Source organism: Salmo salar, unplaced genomic scaffold, assembly GCF_965601325.2.
Source record: "Salmo salar unplaced genomic scaffold, fSalSal1 ptg000691l, whole genome shotgun sequence".
Classification (NCBI taxonomy): Eukaryota; Metazoa; Chordata; class Actinopteri; order Salmoniformes; family Salmonidae; genus Salmo; species Salmo salar.
This window is the reverse complement of record NW_027675466.1, coordinates 459,686-480,036: the sequence shown is the minus strand read 5'-3', so window position 1 is coordinate 480,036 and position 20,351 is coordinate 459,686. Positions and strand designations below refer to the sequence as shown.

Genomic DNA, 20,351 nt, shown 5'->3' with positions numbered 1-20,351 from the left:
TAAACTGTAGTAGGGTCCACATAGATACTAGTCATGCTGGTGTAGTCTATAGCTGAGCTGGTTAAACTGTAGTAGGGTCCACATAGATACTAGTCATGCTGGTGTAGTCTATAGCTGAGCTGGTTAAACTGTAGTAGGGTCCACATAGATACTAGTCATGCTGGTGTAGTCTATAGCTGAGCTGGTTAAACTGTAGTAGGGTCCACATAGATACTAGTCATGCTGGTGTAGTCTATAGCTGAGCTGGTTAAACTGTAGTAGGGTCCACATAGATACTAGTCATGCTGGTGTAGTCTATAGCTGAGCTGGTTAAACTGTAGTAGGGTCCACATAGATACTAGTCCTGCTGGTGTAGTCTATAGCTGAGCTGGTTAAACTGTAGTAGGGTCCACATAGATACTAGTCATGCTGGTGTAGTCTATAGCTGAGCTGGTTAAACTGTAGTAGGGTCCACATGGATACTAGTCATGCTGGTGTAGTCTATAGCTGAGCTGGTTAAACTGTAGTAGGGTCCACATAGATACTAGTCATGCTGGTGTAGTCTATAGCTGAGCTGGTTAAACTGTAGTAGGGTCCACATAGATACTAGTCATGCTGGTGTAGTCTATAGCTGAGCTGGTTAAACTGTAGTAGGGTCCACATAGATACTAGTCATGCTGGTGTAGTCTATAGCTGAGCTGGTTAAACTGTAGTAGGGTCCACATAGATACTTCAATAAAAGCCCCACCTCCTCTCGCTCAGCCATTCTAACAGTGGAAGCCAGGATCTGTGAGAAACTATGATAATAAACTGTGAACAATAATGAAGCCATGTTTTCTGTGTGAGTGAGGATTTAATTATTTAATTGTGTGATAACTTTAATTCTGTGATAACTTTATGTAATACATCCTCTGTTTCCTAACTGAATAAACATTTTAACATTGCAGTTGGTTCAGTCTGATCATCTCATGTTGGAACTTTATTTTAACCCCTTTTCACAATTTTTTATATTTATTTTTTTAATGACAAATTGCAGAGCCTCTGTATACATTTTTACACATTTTTCCCCCACTCTCTACTTTGTACAATGACAAAGAGGTGGGACTCTGTCGTTTTTTCTGACAAGTTCTCTCATTGATCTCAGGTTCAGCCACCAGGGGTCCCCCACCCTCCATGAAAACTTTCATAGGCTCTCTTTCACTCAGTAATCATGTAACAAGTCGACAGGCTCCCAGAGGCAGGGCAATCAAAGGCTCCAAGTCACTGAAGTGCCCATCAGCCCAGCCATTGTTATTATTCATACTGTTTAAATAAAAACAGAGGTCTTTAAACTCTTGAATATCTGAACTTGATACAGAGAAAAACAGGATGAGAGAAAGGAGGTTATGAACAAGACAAAACTATTTTTTATAGCATCATAAAAAAAGTTATTTTTATTTATTTTATTTACAGTCAATTCTCTAAAAAACCAAAAGGGAATTGAGCACAAGGCAGATAAGCCGTTCTCCCTCCCAACAACATAATCCAATTATTTTTAGGGACTTTTCATCGTATATATATATATATATATATATATATATATATATATATATATATAAAATCAGTGGCGTGTGTTCATTTACAGGTCAGAGCTGTAAGGCAAGAGCCACATTCCAACACCTTTAAAATGTACCCCGCCCTCCCTCTCTTCCTTCCTTCCCTCTCTCCCTCCTCTCTTCACTCATCCTTCCTCTTTTTCCCCTCGTTCCCTCCTTCCTTCCCTCTCTCCCTCCTCTCTTCACTCATCCTTCCTCTTTTTCCCCTCGTTCCCTCCTTCCTTCCCTCTCTGCCTCCTTTCTTGAAATAATCAATGAATCAGACATGACTGAAAAAATGGAGTTCAAGCTTTTACACTTTCAAGTTGTGTCAAGTCAGTGATGTCACAAAGGACAAGGAGAGTAAGAAGGAAGGAAGGAAGGAAGGAAGGAAGGAAGGAAGGAAGGGTGCTTCTTTATAGTGCTGGGGTGTGACCCCGGTGTTCATCTTGCTGTCCGGAGAGAAACTGAACCCATCTCAGAGGATAAGTCCCAAATGGCACCCTACTCCCTATATAGCGCACCACTTTTGATCAGATCCCCATGGGCCCTGGACACAAGTAGTGCACTATATGAAGGCAATAGGGTGCCCTTTTGGGACGCAAACATGGTAACACACACAGCCGGCCCACTTCTCCCTCCCCCATCTCCTCACCCACCCCGCTTAATAAAACCCAACATCAAAAAACAGGGAGAGAAAAATTCTAGATTAAGAGAGAAATGAATCAAAGAGAAAGAAGTCTGTCCATCCTCTCGTTCGCCCGGCCCTCCCTCTCGCACGTTAGAAGGTGTTCACATCTTCTTTCTCCATTAAACCCTCTTTTTATTCTTTATGTTCAGGTAATAGTTCTCAGTCCTCCCCTCCTCCCTCCGGTTTCATTTCAGAATACAAGAGGAGTTCACATATCTGTTTATCCATAGGTATCCGGTTTCACCATTGCCCACGGCAACCACCAATCATCAACGATAAACGGGCAGTTAGACACAAAAAAACGCATCTGAAATTGCAAAAAGTGGAAGTTGTACTCCCGGTCCCCACCGCTGAGGGGGGGGGGGGGGCTTCTCCTTATTACTGTACCTCACCTCAGTCTCCTTCAAGTCTCTGGAGCTCACATCCTGGTCTGGGGTCTCTAATCAGAGGGAGGGAGGGAGGGCATCTCCTTATTACTGTACCTCACCTCAGTCTCCTTCAAGTCTCTGGAGCTCACATCCTGGTCTGGGGTCTCTAATCAGAGGGAGGGAGGGAGGGCATCTCCTTATTACTGTACCTCACCTCAGTCTCCTTCAAGTCTCTGGAGCTCACATCCTGGTCTGGGGTCTCTAATCAGAGGGAGGGAGGGAGGGCATCTCCTTATTACTGTACCTCACCTCAGTCTCCTTCAAGTCTCTGGAGCTCACATCCTGGTCTGGGGTCTCTAATCAGAGGGAGGGAGGGAGGGCTACTCCTTATTACTGTACCTCACCTCAGTCTCCTTCAAGTCTCTGGAGCTCACATCCTGGTCTGGGGTCTCTAATCAGAGGGAGGGAGGGAGGGCTACTCCTTATTACTGTACCTCACCTCAGTCTCCTTCAAGTCTCTGGAGCTCACATCCTGGTCTGGGGTCTCTAATCAGAGGGAGGGAGGGAGGGCTACTCCTTATTACTGTACCTCACCTCAGTCTCCTTCAAGTCTCTGGAGCTCACATCCTGGTCTGGGGTCTCTAATCAGAGGGAGGGAGGGCTACTCCTTATTACTGTACCTCACCTCAGTCTCCTTCAAGTCTCTGGAGCTCACATCCTGGTCTGGGGTCTCTAATCAGAGGGAGGGAGGGAGGGCATCTCCTTATTACTGTACCTCACCTCAGTCTCCTTCAAGTCTCTGGAGCTCACATCCTGGTCTGGGGTCTCTAATCAGAGGGAGGGAGGGAGGGCTACTCCTTATTACTGTACCTCACCTCAGTCTCCTTCAAGTCTCTGGAGCTCACATCCTGGTCTGGGGTCTCTAATCAGAGGGAGGGAGGGAGGGCATCTCCTTATTACTGTACCTCACCTCAGTCTCCTTCAAGTCTCTGGAGCTCACATCCTGGTCTGGGGTCTCTAATCAGAGGGAGGGAGGGAGGGCATCTCCTTATTACTGTACCTCACCTCAGTCTCCTTCAAGTCTCTGGAGCTCACATCCTGGTCTGGGGTCTCTAATCAGAGGGAGGGAGGGCTACTCCTTATTACTGTACCTCACCTCAGTCTCCTTCAAGTCTCTGGAGCTCACATCCTGGTCTGGGGTCTCTAATCAGAGGGAGGGAGGGTGTTGTGTGTGAAATCCCAGCCATGGTGGGATAAGGTAGAGTTCATATCTCTTTCTCTCCCTCTCCTCCTTTCTCAATCTCTCTCTCAGAAAAGGTTCTCTTCAAAGATGGCCATCAAGTCGCTCTGGAAGTTGATGTCAATGGTGTCAGCCATCTGTAGAGAGAGGGGGATGAGAGACAGAGCGAGAGAGAGAGAGGAATTAGATGCAGTGTTAATCTTTCCCATCTCTTCTCAGCTAAACTACCTCTCCTCTGTATTATTGTAATATAACTGAATATACATAATATAACAAGAATATACATATATTAATATGTATCTTTATGATGATTCTCTCCTCATCTCTCCTGCTATACCAGTATATCATGTTAGTATTATAGTAGTATTACTGCTATACTAGTATAACATGTTAGTATTATAGTAGTATTACTGCTATAAAGTATTACCGCCTCTCTCCTGCTATACTAGTATAACATGTTAGTATTATAGTAGTATAACTGCTATAAAGTATTACCACCTCTCTTCTGCTAGAAAAGTATATTATGTTAGTATTATAGTAGTATAACTGCTATAAAGTATTACCACCTCTCTTCTGCTAGAAAAGTATATTATGTTAGTATTACAGTAGTATAACTGCTATAAAGTATTACCACCTCTCTTCTGCTAAACTAGTATTTTATGTTAGTATTATAGTAGTATTACTGCTATAAAGTATTACCAACTCTCTTCTGCTAAACTAGTATTTTATGTTAGTATTATAGTAGTATTACTGCTATAAAGTATTGCCACCTCTCTTCTGGTAAACTAGTATTTTATGTTAGTATTATAGTAGTATTACTGCTATAAAGTATTACCGCCTCTCTCCTGCTATACTAGTATAACATGTTAGTATTATAGTAGTATTACTGCTATAAAGTATTACCGCCTCTCTCCTGCTATACTAGTATAACATGTTAGTATTATAGTAGTATTACTGCTATAAAGTATTACCACCTCTCTCCTGCTATACTAGTATAACATGTTAGTATTATAGTAGTATTACTGCTATAAAGTATTACCACCTCTCTCCTGCTATACTAGTATAACATGTTAGTATTATAGTAGTATTACTGCTATAAAGTATTACCACCTCTCTCCTCCTCCTTTCCTGCTCGCGGCGTCTCGCCAGCTCCCTCTGCTGGTCCACAGAGTCCTCGTCGTCACGGCTACTGGAGAAGAGAAAGTGGAGTGTCAGAGGGGGATGAGCTTAGATGGGGTGCTAGAATGAGCTTCTCCCTTTATCCATCCTTCCCTTTTTTCTCACCATAGTTTCTACCTCGGCTGAGAGGTCTTCTCCCTCTCCTCCTCCTCCTCCTCCTCCCTTTCCCTCCCTCCATCCTTCCCTCTTACCGTAGTTTCTCCTGCTCTCTCCTGGCCTGTGCTTTTAGCTGTTTCTCTCTCTCCTTCTCTCGGGCGACGCGACGGACCTGTTCGAAGCTGTCGCTAGAGGAGCGGACAGCGGAGGCGGGGGTGGACTGAGAACGCTGGGCCAAGAACCCATGTTCTTTAACTTCACATCCTGGGAGGGGAGGGAGAAAGTGTAGTGGGAGGGGGAAGAGTGCCACACAGACATTTCGTTAACACCCACTTTTTAAAGACATTTCACCTCCATTTTAATAACACTGCCTTACAGGAGAAGTTCTTTTTTTTAAACAACTAAATCTATTTTATTAAGTTGAATTTCATAGTAAGGGTCCAGACACTTTTTTTTTGTGATTTCACATGCTTTTGAGAAACTTACCCCAACCAGCAAATCATGTTTTTGGGAAACCCGAGCAAATCACATCCTCATTTTGTAGTTTTGTTTCGTTTAAAGCCTATTTATTTTTGGTACAAGCCGTGTTTCGTTAAAGCCTGTGTAAAGTTAATTTGTTTCAATGTACCGGTAGGCACCTGCGGCTTATAGACATGTGCGACTTATTTATGTTCAAAATAATACTTTTTTTAAAATTCAGTGGTGCGGCTTATATTCAGGTGCGCTTAATAGTCCGGGAAATTACGCCAGTTGTTCTGTATAGACGCATAAACACTCCCGTCTACAGACTTCCTTTGGACGACCGATATCTAATGAGGCTTTGGCTAGTTGTCCTGGACGACCGATATCTAATGAGGCTTTGGCTAGTTGTTCTGGACGACCGATATCTAATGAGGCTTTGGCTAGTTGTTCTGGACGACCGATATCTAATGAGGCTTTGGCTAGTTGTCCTGGACGACCGATATCTAATGAGGCTTTGGCTAGTTGTTCTGGACGACCGATATCTAATGAGGCTTTGGCTAGTTGTTCTGGACGACCGATATCTAATGAGGCTTTGGCTAGTTGTCCTGGACGACCGATATCTAATGAGGCTTTGGCTAGTTGTTCTGGACGACCGATATCTAATGAGGCTTTGGCTAGTTGTTCTGGACGACCGATATCTAATGAGGCTTTGGCTAGTTGTTCTGGACGACCGATATCTAATGAGGCTTTGGCTAGTTGTTCTGGACGACCGATATCTAATGAGGCTTTGGCTAGTTGTTCTGGACGACCGATATCTAATGAGGCTTTGGCTAGTTGTCCTGGACGACCGATATCTAATGAGGCTTTGGCTAGTTGTTCTGGACGACCGATATCTAATGAGGCTTTGGCTAGTTGTTCTGGACGACCGATATCTAATGAGGCTTTGGCTAGTTGTTCTGGAACGACCGATATCTAATGAGGCTTTGGCTAGTTGTTCTGGACGACCGATATCTAATGAGGCTTTGGCTAGTTGTTCTGGAACGACCGATATCTAATGAGGCTTTGGCTAGTTGTTCTGGACGACCGATATCTAATGAGGCTTTGGCTAGTTGTTCTGGAACGACCGATATCTAATGAGGCTTTGGCTAGTTGTCCTGGACGACCGATATCTAATGAGGCTTTGGCTAGTTGTCCTGGACGACCGATATCTAATGAGGCTTTGGCTAGTTGTTCTGGACGACCGATATCTAATGAGGCTTTGGCTAGTTGTCCTGGACGACCGATATCTAATGAGGCTTTGGCTAGTTGTTCTGGACGACCGATATCTAATGAGGCTTTGGCCCCTGAAAAAGGGGAGAAATAATCACGAGAGTGATACGGTATTGTTTCCTCACTGAGAACTTTTACTGTAATGAGGAAAAGACCGCGATTTCCCCGCGAACTTGGCTGGAGACCAGAGCAATCGATCTCAGGCTCATAGATTAAAGAGCATTTAGTAGATCACAGATTAACACTTTTCCCCTTCAATTTGGCACCACAAAATAAAGTAATCAATATAACGGTTTACACATTCCTTTTACAATTCTTACCTTTTGTACGCTTGATGGATTTTTTACTTTTTAACACAATTATATGAATGTTATCCATCTCTATCAACTAATACAGAATGCATGATATTTTTAACCTTAGATGTTTTAAGATCCTCACATACTATGAACTTACTAATAATTTTTAATGTATAACAGGCTATGAGTATTTCCTGTAACCTGTCACATATACAGGGGGTACCAGGTAGTAATGAGGCTATATACAGGGGGTACCAGGTAGTAATGAGGCTATATACAGGGGGTACCAGGTAGTAATGAGGCTATATACAGGGGGTACCAGGTAGTAATGAGCGCTATATACAGGGGGTACCAGGTAGTAATGAGGCTATATACAGGGGGTACCAGGTAGTAATGAGGCTATATACAGGGGGTACCAGGTAGTAATGAGGCTATATACAGGGGGTACCAGGTAGTAATGAGGCTATATACAGGGGGTACCGGGTAGTAATGAGGTTATATACAGGGGGTACCAGGTAGTAATGAGGCTATATACAGGGGGTACCGGGTAGTAATGAGGCTATATACAGGGGGTACCGGGTAGTAATGAGGTTATATACAGGGGGTACCTCCTCTCCTCTCTGACTAATGACTGACTCCTGGAGGATCCTGGGAGCGTCCGCGGACAGGATGGCGTGCATTGCCACGGCGATGATCGTCCCCGCCCCCCTCTCCCTCAGCATCTCCGCTGCCGCCACGAAACCCACCGCATCATCGATGATGTCATCCTGACACACACACACACACACACACACACACACACACACACACACACACACACACACACAGAGACTGATAGATTATGGTAAAGGTCCTGAGGACAGGGTACTAACCTACCCAACCCTCTAACAGGGTACTAACCTACCCAACCCTCTAACGGGGTACTAACCTACCCAACCCTCTAACAGGGTACTAACCTACCCAACCCTCTAACTAACAGGGTACTAACCTACCCAACCCCCTAACAGGGTACTAACCTACCCAACCCTCTAACAGGGTACTAACCTACCCAACCCTCTAACGGGGTACTAACCTACCCAACCCTCTAACAGGGTACTAACCTACCCAACCCTCTAACGGGGTACTAACCTACCCAACCCTCTAACAGGGTACTAACCTACCCAACCCTCTAATGGGGTACTAACCCACCCAAACCTTCTAAAGGGGTACTAACCCCCCCAACCCTCTAACGGGGTACTAACCTACCCAACCCTCTAACGGGGTACTAACCTACCCAACCCTCTAACGGGGTACTAACCCACCCAACCCTCTAACAGGGTACTAACCTACCCAACCCTCTAACGGGGTACTAACCCACCCAACCCTCTAACAGGGTACTAACCTACCCAACCCCCTAACAGGGTACTAACCCACCCAACCCTCTAACAGGGTACTAACCTACCCAACCCTCTAACAGGGTACTAACCTACCCAACCCTCTAACGGGGTACTAACCTACCCAACCCTCTAACAGGGTACTAACCTACCCAACCCTCTAATGGGGTACTAACCCACCCAAACCTTCTAAAGGGGTACTAACCCCCCCAACCCTCTAACGGGGTACTAACCTACCCAACCCTCTAACGGGGTACTAACCTACCCAACCCTCTAACGGGGTACTAACCCACCCAACCCTCTAACGGGGTACTAACCCACCCAACCCTCTAACAGGGTACTAACCTACCCAACCCTCTAACGGGGTACTAACCCACCCAACCCTCTAACAGGGTACTAACCTACCCAACCCCCTAACAGGGTACTAACCCACCCAACCCTCTAACAGGGTACTAACCTACCCAACCCTCTAACAGGGTACTAACCTACCCAACCCTCTAACAGGGTACTAACCTACCCAACCCTCTAACAGGGTACTAACCTACCCAACCCTCTAACGGGGTACTAACCTACCCAACCCTCTAACAGGGTACTAACCTACCCAACCCTCTAACGGGGTACTAACCTACCCAACCCTCTAACGGGGTACTAACCTACCCAACCCTCTAACGGGGTACTAACCTACCCAACCCTCTAACGGGGTACTAACCTACCCAACCCTCTAACGGGGTAATAACCTACCCAACCCTCTAACAGGGTACTAACCTACCCAACCCTCTAACAGGGTACTAACCTACCCAACCCCCTAACGGGGTACTAACCTACCCAACCCTCTAACGGGGTACTAACCTACCCAACCCCCTAACGGGGTACTAACCTACCCAACCCTCTAACGGGGTACTAACCTACCCAACCCTCTAACGGGGTACTAACCTACCCAACCCTCTAACGGGGTACTAACCTACCCAACCCTCTAACGGGGTACTAACCTACCCAACCCTCTAACGGGGTACTAACCTACCCAACCCTCTAACGGGGTACTAACCTACCCAACCCTCTAACGGGGTACTAACCTACCCAACCCTCTAACGGGGTACTAACCTACCCAACCCTCTAACGGGGTACTAACCTACCCAACCCTCTAACGGGGTACTAACCTACCCAACCCTCTAACGGGGTACTAACCTACCCAACCCTCTAACAGGGTACTAACCTACCCAACCCTCTAACAGGGTACTAACCTACCCAACCCTCTAACGGGGTACTAACCTACCCAACCCTCTAACAGGGTACTAACCTACCCAACCCTGCCTTTAGGGAACTGTGGTTGTGGGTAGTGTAGTCCTACCTCCTCCTGTATGTACTGCAGTAGGAGGGGGTTGTGGGTAGTGTAGTCCTACCTCCTCCTGTACATACTGCAGTAGGAGGGGGTTGTGGGTAGTGTAATCCTACCTCCTCCTGGATGTACTGCAGTAGGAGGGGGTTGTGGGTAGTGTAGTCCTACCTCCTCCTGTATGTACTGCAGTAGGAGGGGTTGTGGGTAGTGTAGTCCTACCTCCTCCTGTAGATACTGCAGTAGGAGGGGGTTGTGGGTAGTGTAGTCCTACCTCCTGTATGTACTGCAGTAGGAGGGGGTTGTGGGTAGTGTAGTCCTACCTCCTCCTGTACGTACTGCAGTAGGAGGGGGTTGTGGGTAGTGTAGTCCTACCTCCTCCTGTTTGTACTGCAGTAGGAGGGGGTTGTGGGTAGTGTAATCCTACCTCCTCCTGGATGTACTGCAGTAGGAGGGGGTTATGCAAATTAACTGAATCCCCCCCAAAAAAACATTTCCACTGCATTTCAGCCCTGCCACAAAAGGACCAGCATGTCAGTGATTCTCTCGTTAACAGGTGTGAGTGTTGACGAGGACAAGGCTGGAGATCACTCTGTCATGCTGATTGAGTTCGAATAACAGACTGGAAGCTTCGGGTGTACACCATTAGTTTATACTGGATACACCTGGTGTACACCGTTAGTTTATACTGGATACACCTGGTGTACACCGTTAGTTTATACTGGATACACCTGGTGTACACCGTTAGTTTATACTGCATACACCGGGTGTACAACCTTAGTTTATACTGGATACACCGGGTGTACACCGTTAGTTTATACTGGATACACCGGGTGTACACCGTTAGTTTATACTGGATACACAGGGTGGACACCATTTAGTTTATACTGGATACACCGGGTGTACAACTTTAGTTTATACTGAATACACCGGGGGTACACCGTTAGTTTATACTGGATACACCGGGTGGGTTAGTTCTTCTTGAGAGAACTAACCCAAAATGAGTCGAACTAACCCAAAATTAGTTGAAAGGCTAAGGGATTCTCTTCCTGAGAAGAAGCTGACAGCCTTCAAACAGAGCAAAAAAAGTGGTCCCAAACAATATGTCAAAATGAATAAAAAAATGATACAGCTGTCTTTAATAAGATCAAACTGAACTAACTGCTATCTTGAAATGTTGAAAAAGTGTTTTTAAATAGGCATCCTATCATTTGAAAATTAGTTGAAAGGCTAAGTGATTCTCCTCCTGAGAAGAAGCTGACAGCCTTCAAACATAGTGCAAAAAAAGTGTCACTGAGAAATAGGATAATTATGAAACATGAAAACTATATTGTCTGACTCAGCTACTATGCATGTTGGTTGGACAACACGAACACTTCGCTCGCTACATGTGAAAATTAAAAAGGATGGTTAGGATACTTAGCATGTTAGCTAACCCTTCCCTAACCACTAGCCCAGGGGTTCTCAAACTTTTTTGTGATAGCAAATTCATCAGTGACCCCCTCATAATCAGAACACAACTCGAGTGAGATAAAAAATATCATACAAGGAGTTTTACCATGATTTCGTGTGCAAGGCCGGACAAACCAAGTCTCGGGCCCTGGGAATGAACATTTTAAAGGTCTGCCTCTTGGAGGGAAAAAAACTTGCTAATTTCCTGCATTCTACACATTTTGTCATGGGGCAGAGAAATGTTTCTTGTTGCAACTATAACGCTAATATCCTGCAGTTCTACACATGTTGTCATGAGGCAGAGAAATGTTTCTTGTTGCAACTATAACGCTAATATCCTGCAGTTCTACACATGTTGTCATGGGACAGAGAAATGTTTCTTGTTGCAACTATAACGCTAATATCCTGCAGTTCTACACATGTTGTCATGGGGCAGAGAAATGTTTCTTGTTGCAACTATAACGCTAATATCCTGCAGTTCTACACATGTTGTCATGGGGCAGAGAAATGTTTCTTGTTGCAACTATAACGCTAATATCCTGCAGTTCTACACATGTTGTCATGGGGCAGAGAAATGTTTCTTGTTGCAACTATAACGCTAATATCCTGCAGTTCTACACATGTTGTCATGAGGCAGAGAGAAAACGACTGTGTAACGAAGACGCTGTGAGTTGAGAAGCAGGTGAAACGTTTAATAAAACAACAAACGAGACAACATAACAGTAGCGTCTTTGCATGTACACAGGATCAATACTGACTGGGGAAGGAACCTAAGGGAGGGCCAGATATAGGGGTGGTAATAAGTAAGGTAATGGAGTCCAGGTTTGCCTCATGACAACGTGCAGGTGCTCGTAATGATGGATCCCAGGACCGGCGGTTAGTATACCGGCGACGTCAAACACCGGAGGGGAGGAGCGAGAGCAGACGTGACAGACTGCCACCTCTCATTGAAGCCATGGAAGTTCACGGCCGACCGCACCACTGCAGGCATTGTTAGCAGAAAACAGGATCCCCCATAATAGTGAAATAAATAAATAGAAAGTCAATCATGGTACCAATAAATGCTTCTAATACACCAGATGTATGTCCTTGAACCGATTATGTTTAAATCTCATTTAAAAAGCATTTTTGAAACGGTCTGTTTGAGATACAAGTTTGAGGTGGCTTTTTTAAAGTATTTTTTCTCCAATTAATGCTTCGGCCACAAATATACGAGTATAGTCAAAATTATTTGGGTATGAGTTAACAGAACATTAACTTTTAAAAGTTTGATTTTCACTGGACAATTACTTTAAATTACAGTGCATTTATGTAAAAAAAATATAGTATTGAAGTATTGAGATGGAAAATGTATAATAGGTGGAGTACTGTGGATACCAATAGGCTCATGTTGCCCAAGGTTTAATAACAAACATTGTAGATTAATAATATTACATTGTATTGTATTACACCCTCTAAACTTCCACGGATCCCTGGGGCAAAATGTGTTTTTTCAGTTGTTGGATCCCCCCGCTCCCTTTTGCCCTCAGAACAACCTCAATGCGTTGGAGCATGGACTCTACAAGGTGTCGAAAGCATTCCACAGGGATGCTGGCCCATGTTGACTCAAATGCTTCCCACAGTTGTGTCAAGTTGGCTGGATGTCCTTTTGTCTTGCCCATTTACCTTCTGAATGGCACACATACACAGTACATGTCTCAATTGTCTCAAGGCTTAAAAAACCTTCTTTAACCTGTCTCCTCTCTTTCATCTACACGGATGGAAGTGGATTTAACAGGTGACATCAATAAGGGATCATATCTTTCTCCTGAATCCCCTGTTTTCAATACAGGTATAACGACACTGAGCTTTTTTTTCGAAAATGTTTTATGAGGTTGGAGAACACATTTGGGAGGGATCTTGAAACTTTGCCGCAAGTGGATCTTTTAGCAAGACAATAACCCCAAGCACACATCAAAATCCACAAAGAAATGGTTCATTGACCACAAAATCAACATTTTGAATGGCCGTCTCAGGATTTGATCCCCATTGAAAACCTGTGGTTTGAATTGAAGAGGGCGGTCCATAAACGCAGACGAAGGATATCAAGGATCTGGAAATATTCTGTATGGAGGAGTGGTCTAAGATCCATCCCAATGTGTTCTCCAATCATCATTAAAAAAGTGTTTAAGGCTGTGTTGTTATCCTCGCAAGGGGAGGATGCTAGAGTATTAAAAACAGGGGTGCCAATCATTTTGATAATTTTGTATTACTTGTTTAACAAAATCTCTTGCTCTGAGCACTTGCATTAGTATAAAATAATATAATTGTCCCTTTTTTTTGCATTCAAATACTGTAGAATTAGTAGTATTTGTATTATATATTTTATATAGTATTTTTTGCTCATCTTTCTCAAGGGTGCCAATAATTTGGGACTTGACTGTATGTAATCAAATAGTCCATATTTCAGAGGTACCTTTTGTATGAGGTAAGATGTTCCTTCTAAATCTTGTTATTGCGTAACATTTTTATGCTTGTCTTTGAAACGAATAGTCCAAGAGTACCCAATGTTCAGAACCAGATTTTGGTTTCAGCTGACAACTACATACCTTTGCCTTTCAATCTCCTACACAATATCCCCTTGACTGGTGTGCATGAAGATATCAAGAGAGACAGACATCTAGCAAGAAAAAGTCAATTGGAGGGAACACTGACAGATCAGCGCAACAAGACCATGGATTTTTACACTGGCTGCAGTGAGCAGAAAGCAAGAAAACTCAATAAAAAAATGTGAATGTGGAAATGCGTAAAATAACATTGTGAATCCGACTGAGTGAAAACAATTCACAATTCTCCTACATTTACAGTCCTAGTTATCATTGCCCAAAACAAAGGGAATCATTTCAAACATCTCACACATTTTTGCTTATTGTGTCCATTGACTAGAATTCATATATATTTGGGTTAAAAGACCAATTCAGTGGAAAAACAAAATGGGGTAAAAATAGCCCAGCCCAGTTAATATTGACTGCAGCTGCAGCTCCTCAGGCAGCAGCACTCCCACTTCATCTTACGTTAGGGACACAGATCAAGGGTTCTCCAGGGACTGACAGTATTCTTCAAGCTAATTACATCCAGTTTATTTGGGGTGTCAGGTAGCCTAGTGCCTAGTGGTTAGCGCATTGGGCCAGTAACCGAAAGGTTGTTGGATCGAATCCCTGAGCTGACAAGGTAAAAAATCTGTCATTCTGCCCTAAATAAGGCAGTTAACCCACTGTTCCCTGGTAGGCTGTCATTGTAAATAAGAATTTGTTCTTAACTGACTTGCCTAGTCAAAATAAAAGGTTAAATTGACAGCACCTTGTCTCTGCAAGCCAAGTAGGAAGGTTAGTTCACCTCACAAACCAGAGTCCATTTTGTTGTTGTTGTTGATTAACATCGAGGATGAGTGCCATGGGAACTATCGGTATGGCCCAGCAGGACCAGCCTAAGTGACAGGCCTCACATGTTTAATATAATGCACACAAAATAATGGAGCCCTTAACCTTCACGGCACATTCAACGTTTTTTTTTGCTCTCCATGCAATCCTCGCACGCAGACGTATGTGTGTGTGCAACAGGCTGAATGAAGCTAATGAATCCAACATGGACAGAGAGGCTGCATTGTTTTGTTCATCATGAACCATGCCTATAGACCAATCACCATGACTAATTAGCTCAACTAAGAGCAGCAATTTACTCTACAGGCCATAATGGGAGGTGGAAGCTCAACTTGCAATATTTAATGCTCTTATATAATGACACATAACCAGTGGTGTAAAGTACTCAAGTAAAAATACTTTAAAGTACTACTTAAGTCATTTTCTGGGGGGTATCTGTACTTTACTATTTATATTTGACAACTTTTACTTTTACTTTGCTACCTTCCTAAAGAAAATAATGTACTTTTTACTCCATACATTTTCCCTGACACCCAGAAGTACTTGTTATGTTTCGAATGCTTAGCAAGACAGGAAAAAGGTCAAATTCACACACTTATCAAGAGAACATCCCTGGTCATCCCTTCTAACTCTGGCAGACTCACTAATCACAAATGCGTTGTTTTTAAATGATGTTCGAGTGTTGGAGTGTGCCCCTGGCTATCTGTAAAAAAAAAAGGCAATAAAAAAATGGTGCTGTCTGGTTTGCTGGGAGTTAAAAAAATGAACCCCAAAAGGTTCTTTGAGGAACCATGATAAGGGGTTCTTCAAAGAACTTAGAGGAGTTCCCACAAAAGGTTCTTCAAATAACTTATAGGGGTTCCCCCACAGTTCCAGTTTGAAGAACCCCTAAAGGATACTCCAGGAACCTTTACTTTTTAGAGTGTATATTGATAAAAGTCACCTGGTCCGAGAGACATTTAAATAGTTATACACAGCCCAATTTGAGTTTGTGTGTGTTCTCTGGTGTGATATAAGGCTGTGTGAATGAGTAAAACTCTTCCCACATTGAGTACAACTATACGGTTTCTCTCCTGTGTGTGTTCTCTGGTGTGATATCAGGTTGCATTGCTGAGTAAAACTCTTCCCACATTGACCACAGCTATAAGGTTTCTCTCCTGTGTGTGTTCTCTGGTGTGATTTCAGGCTGTGTGAATGACTAAAACTCTTCCCACATTCATCACAGGTATAAGATTTCTCTCCTGTGTGTATTCTCTGGTGTGATATCAGGCTCTGTGACCAAGTAAAACTCTTCCCACATTCATCACAGCTATAAGATTTCTCTCCTGTGTGTATTCTCTGGTGTGATATCAGGTTGCTTAGCTGAGTAAAACTCTTCCCACATTGATCACAGCTATAAGGTTTCTCTCCTGTGTGGATTCTCTGATGAATTTTAATGCCTGATGGGGAGGTGAATCTCTTCCCACAGTCAGAGCAGCAGAGAGTTCTCTTCCCTGTGGATCTCTGCTGGTGTTTATTGAGGTGTTCTGATCTGGAGAGACTCTTCTCTGCCTCTTCAGCATCATGATGTTGTTGAGGCTCCCCAGAGGATCCACGATAGTCCTGTCTCTCTCCTGTGTGAACAACAAAGTCAGACAGATGATTAAAGGCCCACAACAGCGGAAATCCACTGTAAAAGGTGATGCCAACAGCGTAGCCATGATGTTGTACAACAATTGTCGTGTGTAATGAATGTAATGATTATTTGACAATTGTCTTAACTTCTCTAGGGTAGGGGACAGTATTTTGACGTCCGGATGAAAGGCGTGCCAGTAGTAAAATGCCTGCTACTCAGGCTCAGAAGATAGGATATGCATATTATTAGTAGATTTGGATAGAAAACACTGAAGTTTCTAAAACGTTTTGAATGATGTCTGTGAGTATAACAGAACTCATATCGCAGGCAAAAAACCAGAGAAGAATCCAACCAGGAAGTGTGGAATTCTGAGATCTGTAGTTTTTCAACTCATTGCCTATCAAACATAGTGACTTAGGGTTCATTTTGCACTTCCTAAGGCTTTATGATATTTGTATTTGTCAAAAGGGCAGTTGAGCATCGTGTCACCAGAATAAGACCCTCGATATTTATTGGAAAGGAGCACCAAGCTCATCACCGTGCACTTTCAACACTGTGAAATTCATCATAATATACTTAATCTGTTGCCTAAGAAACTGCATGGTTTCCTGAGTAGTAGTGGGAGGGCCACACTCAATATCATCGCGTGACAAGTTTACTTCGATATGATGGAAATGACATAAATATTTGAGCATAAAGGCGTTTCCACCGCCATTTCTCGCATAATTAATTTTACAGACAAAAATATCCCACCATGTCGAACGAACAAATTAAAAACTGTTGATAAAAACGTGGTTAATGTAGTTAATTACGACATTTCTGCGCTGAACTAGGTTGAATATTTGGTTAATGAAAACTACAACTCCCTTCAGCCCAGTGTCCCACATAGTTCTTGACTTGATTTCTCTCGTGAATGATTTGATTTCTCTCTGGAGAAACGGCGCGTTGGGATCACAGAAATAACGAACTAAATGGAATTCAAGTCATTGAACCCACATCGGTCAATTAGTTGTTGAATAACCGGAGAAAAAAAATACGAAATTTCGGTTAATCGCTCAGCACTTGCCCTCTCTCCAGTGCTTAATTTTAGCCGGATCCTACTGGAACAGGATCTGGCACCTCTCCGTCTTGGAAGAGTTTCGTTTTGTCCGGATCCGGTACCTCTTCTGGCATGAAAAATAATTGTCACTTTTTGCAATGTAAAGATTCTAATAAACGTGATCAAAGTTCTTTGGAGTTGCCTCTTCTTTAATCCCCCCCCCATCTCTCACTACAATGAGATTCACTTTCTATTATCTCTCTCTCCCGCTCTCTACTCCGATAGACATGAGCCTGCAACTCTCATCTCTCCAGCATTGCAATTCATAATGTCCTTATAGAGCCGCGCAAAGGGTTGAAATACATTTGACAAAGTTATGGTTACTGCTGTCTGTTGAGAAATAAATTAAATAGGCCTAGGCTATTGATGGATTCAATGTCGTTTTCATTGATCTCAGATTCTCAGTTTGTCCGTGTCTAAATTGCCTGTCATTTCGATCATTTTGTGCTTTCAAGACAACTTGGAACTCGAAAAAAAATAAGCCGAATCATGATGTCAGTGATCGTCAGGTCGGAAAGTCGGAGCTCTAGAAGAGGCCAGAGTTCCCCATGTGGAATTTCAAATTGGATGACCATCCAAAACAATTTTTTCCAGTCTGAGCTCGTTATTTCCCCAATTTCGCAGTTGTCTTGAACGCATGGAAGTCTGAAGTCGTAGATTGCCCAACTCCGAGTTCCCAGTTGTTTTGAACGCAGCATTAAAAAAGATCGTGCCAAAATCTCCAATCGTAAAATGACGTAGAATTGCATTAAATGCGTTTATAAAAAGGCCAAACATTTTCTGGACACTAGGCCACAAACCTTTTTTCCCCATGTGGGCAACTTCTGTAAATGCCTCTACTTACTGCTCTATGCCACTACGCAAATGTGATGATATGCATGCAATGCAGGTCACCCCCCTCTCGTGCTCACTTGTTCCGGCAACTCCTGATTTACAAATTAGGCACTGTCTAGCTCTTTTTTTCTCCCTCAGTCAGTCTTTTTCCAGTAACTCCACAGTCAACAACTCCACAGTCAACAACGTCTAGCCTAGGGGTGTCAAATTCGATTCACAAGTGTCTGCGGGTTTTTGGTTTTTCCTTTCAATAAAGACCTAGACAACCAGGTGAGGGGAGTTCCTAACTAATTAGTGACCTTAATTAATCTATCAAGTACAAGGGTGGAGGGATAACCTGCAGACTCTTGGCCCTCTGTGGAATGAGTTTGACACGTGACTAACCCTTACCTAGCTCTCTCTCTCTCTCTCTCTGTGGCTTGTATTCTTTCCCCTGGCTTCCTTGTTTGGGCACTCTCTCCCTCCCCTACTCGCTCTCTCCTCTTCCCCCTTTCTCTCCTTTCTCCCCCTCTGTACTCTGTTCCTCTCTCATTCTTCCACCCCTGGCAGTGCACTCTTAATCCCCCCCGCCAGAGTCCATGCCCTTGTAGAGCAGAGAGCATACGCTGGCGACCGTCAGCCCAGCTCCAGTTGATGAGGTAGCAGCATATCGCTTAGGGGCCCTGGCATGGGTCACATCCTGCCACGGCCCTGCCGCAGCCTTCAGGGAGGCACCATCCTAGTCAACTCCCCCCTCCACTATCACTGCACTTCATGTGTAAGCACTGAGCATTCATGGCTGCTTCACCCAATCATAATAACTTATCACAATAAAATAACAACAGCTTGCAGTCAACGGTAGATCCACCTAGCCAGGTAAACACTTCTTTAATCACTAGATTGTAATACTGGGGTGGTGAACTATTAATGACTTACCACATAATTGTTAACAATATATAAATGAACGTCATATAAATGCACACACTCAATCTCATAGCAATATAACAAGGTCATTCTTCTTTCCGATTTGGATAATCTGGCAACGTCAAAGCATTCCCCCTAGCATGTCCATGTTTGTCTTGTCTTATAATGCATTTGTGTGGTATGGAGTCCACATACCTTCAAATCCAGAAGGCTAAATTAAAATGGCGTGCTGACTGTTAATGGAGTGGGACAAACATATGACTTCACTGTCTGTTGTGGCTTCAAGCTCATGTAATGAATAATACAACAGTCTCCACCTGTATCAGTGCAGTCAATGGGCCTGACAGTTGCTATTTATATGTATATTTTCAGCACAGTGTCTTCCCTCCACGATCACACTCAGTCAACTTGTCCTTGAATTACACAGACAAGATAGCAAAACAATACCCAGAGAAAAGACAGTTTATTATCCTCTTTTAAAAGCTAATCAGCATGTAGTGACATAGCCTGATGCAAAATAGAAATTCCAGGAGAAAAACTCTCCATGTAACTAAATTATGCTCTGAATGAAAGTAAGCTCACCCATGCGGTTAATTTGACTAATTTTCTGAAATGACTTTTGTTTCTCATGAGGCGATGTAGCTAGCTAATGAGTTTGTCGGTCCACTCCAGCTGAATAATATGTATAGAGATCCTATTAAATAACTATTCTAGTATTCTAATTCATAATTCTATGGTCATATGACCCACAATGAGAGACAACTGGGGAATGCAGCTGATCGGTAGATTACTACGCTGACATCACAATGTCAGACCTGGGAAGCACTGCTCCCATTGCCTTCCCATGCCCTCCGCCCATTTTCTCGGTCAGTCACAGCACCCCACCCACCCTTTTCCCCACCCCCTCCCACTTAATGACCCCATACCTCATTATGATCTGCAAAGTCCCTTGGTGTCCTCTCACCATATTTATTTTTAATTGAACCTTTATTTAACTAGGTAAGTCAGTTGAGAGCAAATTCTTATTTACAATGACGGCCTACCAAAAGGCAAAAGGCCTCCTGCAGAGACGTGGGCCTGGGATTAAAAATAAAAACAATATAAATATAGGACAAAACACACATCAAAACAAGAGAGACAACACAACATATGGTCCCCCACAGCACACC

At 43.5% G+C, this 20,351-nt stretch overlaps 1 long non-coding RNA gene across 2 annotated transcripts; it reads right to left on the bottom strand.

Annotated features, from left to right (window-relative positions):
- Positions 1-1,547: 1,547 nt before the first annotated feature.
- Positions 1,548-7,863, bottom strand: LOC145877151 (uncharacterized). Of its 2 annotated transcripts, XR_014391583.1 has the most exons (4): positions 7,763-7,863; positions 5,223-5,391; positions 4,963-5,041; positions 1,549-3,989 (listed from the first exon to the last, which is right to left on the bottom strand). It is a non-coding gene; the product is annotated as an uncharacterized LOC145877151 (long non-coding RNA). The 2 variants fall into 2 exon arrangements; XR_014391582.1 differs by lacking the exon at positions 7,763-7,863 and having other exon boundaries at positions 1,548-3,989; positions 5,223-5,514.
- Positions 7,864-20,351: the final 12,488 nt, after the last annotated feature.